Consider the following 5198-nt stretch of genomic DNA (forward strand, 5'->3'; position numbering starts at 1 on the left):
CGGTGAGCTGCCCTGCGAAGGGAAGCTGCACAGGAGGTACTCCCACGGAGTGGGTTTTCAGATTTTTTTGCGTTTTTGCGTTTTGCGGAATGAAGCGTTTTACGGTGGCTGGAGTGCAAATCCTGCCACCAACCTCCTAATAAGAAGTAACCCAACTGCAGGAGGACGTCCGCAGACACAGTTGGGCACTAGATATGGATGGCCGTTGGCTCACAAGGAGCTCCTCCGCCCTTTGACAGGTTTTGTTTTTAATCCTGCTGGGTGTCCATATCCAAACACCCTCCTCACCAGAAAACCTGGTGGGGGAGACGGTTTAGTCGCCGACAACCCGACCATGGAACAGGTTAGTACAGGTTTACATGGTACCTGTAGCAGGTCACAGATCGAACCTGACCTGATTCACAGATCGAATCTTTGTATTGGCATTTATTAATTAGTTTCATGTTCATCGACTTGTCTAAAATGGCTGATGCTTCATTAAAACAATTGTTCTTTCCAGCCTTCTTACGACTGAACAGCAGTAACAGTCTATAAACTGATTGTGATGGGTCATTTGGAAGAAAACTAACACCTGAACCAATCCTACTTAAAGCCTGAATAATGTGTTTCTCCTTGTCATTCTTCCTACTTTTACCAGATAGACTAATGCTTTAATTAAGAGAGTCCAGCAGATCAATATATACTCCATCATCCTTATTTTTCATATCTAATGGTTTATCAAAATACTATGATTCATCCCTCACAGTTGAACCTTGTTTTCCTTCTTTTGTTTGAAGAAACATTAATCTCGGAGTTAGTTTAACAGGGTGTTGAGCAGAACTCAAGAACCCTAATTCAGCATTAAATATCAATCCCTTTTCTTGAACAAGATGAAATATTGCTGGTTGTTCTGTTGGAATGAGTCTGACTTTGGTTTTTGAATCCACTGAATATTCATTGTTTTGAAGAGCCTTTGCAACATAATCAGGGGGATGATTAATCTCTTCCAGTTGTTGAAATAATCCATCATATTCTAATTCTCCAACATGCTCTAATTCTTCCTCAATCATTTGACTGAAATATTTTAACATTTGAAGTTTTTTAGGAGTATATTCTATTGTGGGAACTGTGGAAGCATCTATAATTTTTTCTTGGGAAGTTTGTAAAAGTGGTTTAAAAAATTTCTCTTGTTTTCTTTCAAATGCTTCTTCACCCGTTAGTTTCTGCCTGCGTTTCTTCTTTATGTCTTCCTGTTGTTTTATAACTGTTGAAACCAACACTTGATGCTCCTTAAATCTTCTTGCTCTTCCTTTCACATCCATTTACTGTATTTATTGGAAAATGTCATTCACAGAATTATAAAGGCAACAGGAAAATTTTCCTCTTCTTCATCATTAAAGTAGATGTGTTCAAATAAATCATTTTCTTTAAATATTTCATAAAATTCCTCATTAACATTAATACGAGTTGTAATTTCTTCTTCACGAATATTTGTATCTCTGCTTTTCATACGTTTGCATTGAGTTTCTTCATCAACATCAAAACCGAATGATAAAATCTTAACCCCATTACCACTCAGATGTTTAATAATTTATCTCATTCCTTCTGGATTAGTTTCTAATATCCCAAGACCACCAGATTTTAGTTTCTTTAACTCACTCTTACAATGTGAATATTTTGTTGTACCAAGAGAAACCTCCTCAAATAATTGGCCTTCATTCCTCAATCGCACATGTTCCTCGACTGCAATATAGTACTAATCTTCACCTTCTACTTCTCCAGGTCTTATTGCTCTAGTTGTTGATACAATACAAACTACATGGTGCTTTTTAAGCAAATTTACAATATTCTCATTTGTACTATACAAGAACCTTGATTTATGAAAGTTTTTTCCAAAAGCAGATTTACCCACAATATTTATAATAATAGTTGTCATGTATATATGTAATTGTTTATAAAATAAAAATATATATTTTAATATCTCATCTTGTTTCACAACAATATATTTATATTTTTCAGTCATGTGCTTCTTATAATCCCCAAATTCATTTTTACTACATGATGTAGAACGATTGTCTCTCCAAAAATTGTTTATATCTATTGAATTTAGCTTGAATAAAATCAAAGTATTAGCATTATTTGTTATAGAGTGACGGGGGAGTTGAAAGTATGATTCTTCTTCTTCTTCTTTTGGCTGCTCCCGTTAGAGTTCGCCACAGTGGATCATCCGTATGATCCGCATCGTGATTTGGCACAGGTTTTATGCCGGATGCCCTTCCTGGCACAACCCTGGTCGCCTCTTACGACACAGGGATATGGTACACCTATTTTACCCGGGGCATACACCGGGCCCAGTACACTGGTACTCACTTCACCGACCTTGGAAAGATGACAGGCTGAGTCAACCTCCTGGTGTGTATTAATTCAAGCGGCCAACGGGGCTTGAACTCAGGACCTTTTGAATCCAAGCCGCTACCCTAACCACTATGCCAACACCAGGCGCTTAGTTGAAAGTAAGATTGACGAAGATAAATAATGTTGCGAATTCGCGCCCGCCGGCGTGCGAGCAGACACTTAACTCGAATCGCGGCACGTCGCCCACCGGATGGACAATTCTGTCGTGACCCACTCGGACTAACGCCGGGAACTAGTCACGGGTGGGCCTTTCAGCCTCACCACGATCGTGCCAATCGCCCCCCCCCCCCGCGTGGGATAGGGTTGTTCCCCAAATTCGACCTACCTAAGTACCCACACGGAGGGTAGACCGGGCGATCGCACCTCGCCGCAGGTCGACTCCGGACTCGGGCCACTTTAAGCGACCCGTTCCATACTATCGGGATAACCGAGCGGTGTTATCGTCAACCTCGATGGTTCCGATTAATTATCGGGCGTATTTAGCCCACGACCAACCCTTTACGTGAAGTAAGATGGAGATTCAATTAAAGAAAAGACGAAGCAAAACGGGAAAAACAGTTCAACATAAGGCACATTTATTCCACGGCACACGGATAGCACACATATACAATTACAACAATTATGCACCAAAAGCAATTGCAAAAGAAACACAACAATGCAGATCTACTACCGACTACGCGAGCACACGGCAACACTTACACAGTTTTACTTTACAGACGGCGCCGACAGCACATATACTCAAAAGCAAAAGAAAAGGGCCACCCTCAACGACAAGGGGGGCAGACAAGGTCTGTGGGTGCGAGATGGGCGGAGCCTACCCGCAAATGCCGCAAATGAGCCGCAAATGCGCGGCGGTGTCCCGACTCCGAGCTCCTCCATGGGTTTCGTTGGCACTGATTGGAATGGGGTGGGAACAGGGACCCCTTTCCACACTATCTCAGCGCTGGGGGGGGGGAAATAGGGGGGAATTGTTGATGCTCTGGGGAAAGAGGATAGCTGACTTGCTTGGGTCCCGCGACGAGCGACTCCACTGCGACCTCGACCGCGCTCCCGGCTTCCCCTCTCTGCAGCTCCCCGACAGACTCCGAACCCCGACAGACTGACTCTCCTCCAGACCCGTCTTGACTGCTGCTGCCACACTCTGCCACTGCCACACTTCGCCGCCGCCACACCTCTCCAACTCGCCCGAGCCCAAAAACTCTGACTGCCTCCAACTGCTTCCGACCCAAAACAAAGCTGACTGAATTCGCCCCGCGCTCGGCGCTTTATAGTGCTGCAGGAGAACCCATATGCAAATTTCCGGATCAGGATGAGCTCGGGCGGCGGAGCCATGCACGCCCATTGGACGGAGGAAGAGTGGGCGTGAACCTCCCCTGATCCTCGAATTTGCATATATCGATTCTACTCCGACACGCCTGGAGGCGGGGCCAAATCGCCCCGCGCTTTATGACTGGACGGATCGGAAGTGGTGTGTATCATTCCTGATTCGACTTTTCCTCGGAAAGGCCGCTTTTTGCACCCGCGGCTCAGCGCGCGTCCCGCACGAGGCCAGGACAGCCTGACGCTCGGCGTTCACAAGTGGTGCGGGAATGGTCACAGAAGGAGAAGAGGTGAAGGTGGTGGAGGGTTTATTGTGGTGGTTTATGGCCATGGCGACGCTTGGAATGGTGGTGATGCGATGTTTGCGAGAGCGAGTTGTGAAGGTAAAGGTCGTGACTGTTGGCGTTGTTGTTGTTGTGAAGCGGCGTTGCGGTTGGTGGTTGTTGAGTGATGGCGGTTGAGACGTGGTTGGTTCAAAATAAAGACAGAACAGAAAAACGGCTATCTTAAAGGGTCACAGCCCGAATGAATCACATTTATTCCCTCTAAACAACGGGTTTGGGCTAACTACACATGTACTTACAGAGATATCTCACCTACCGGACCTGAATGGTGGTTTGCGGATTTCCTTAACCACAACAATACAATTACAAGAAGAATGTGTCCCTCTTTTGTCGAAGCTATCCATTACTGTTTGGTTTCTCTCATCACACAATCATCAAAGATAAAGAAGTTCTTTTTTGATTTATCCAAATATTGGCTAGAAGGTATATCATCCATTTTATCACTAAGAATACAAGTTATTTGCTTTGGTTTCTTTTTATATCTGTGTATCACAAAATAGTTGAATTATATCTTCAATGTTGCAATCATTTCATTTGTTTTGAAGTTTAAATAAACCGATTATATCTTCTTTTTGAAGACCAGCATTAAAACCTTGTGAGAGTTGAAAACTTGACTTTGTGAAAATTATTAAATTATCATAATCTAAAAAGTTGGGAGTAAGGGGCATCTTTAAAAGTAAGCAGGTTTTTCCACACCCGCTTGAACCAACGATGAGACATCTTAATGAATTTGTAAGATTTTTATGGTTGTTAAATTTTATCTTATTTTCCCAATGGGTAAAAAATCATTCATTTATATATTTGGAAAGCAGGTTACTTAATTTTGTATTGACTTTTTTCGAAACTCTATGTTTCATCTTAAGTTCATGTTTAATTTCAAGTTAATCCATTATTTTATTTATACAATATCTTGTGTTGATATTTCCCTGAAAATGACAATCATTAATAATATAAATCATCAATCCACGAAACATAGTCATCATTTGTTCAATCTCCTCTCTTGTAAGAAAAGGTGTATGATCACCCTTATACTTTACATTCATTTCTCGAATCAAACTTGTAAAGTAATTCATTTTTGGTGTAAATCTCAAAGAATTATATTCCTTTTTACCCCTCAGCCCAAATTGGGCGAAGGGGTAT

At 42.3% G+C, this 5198-nt stretch overlaps 1 pseudogene; it reads right to left on the bottom strand.

Annotated features, from left to right (window-relative positions):
- Nucleotides 1–344: 344 nt before the first annotated feature.
- Nucleotides 345–1301, bottom strand: LOC147035309 (uncharacterized; annotated as a pseudogene).
- Between the last annotated feature and the right edge of the window lie 3897 nt (nucleotides 1302–5198).

Source organism: Eptatretus burgeri, chromosome 1 (genome assembly GCF_056783735.1).
Source record: "Eptatretus burgeri isolate ZD-2024b chromosome 1, Ebu_testis_v1, whole genome shotgun sequence".
Classification (NCBI taxonomy): domain Eukaryota; kingdom Metazoa; phylum Chordata; class Myxini; order Myxiniformes; family Myxinidae; genus Eptatretus; species Eptatretus burgeri.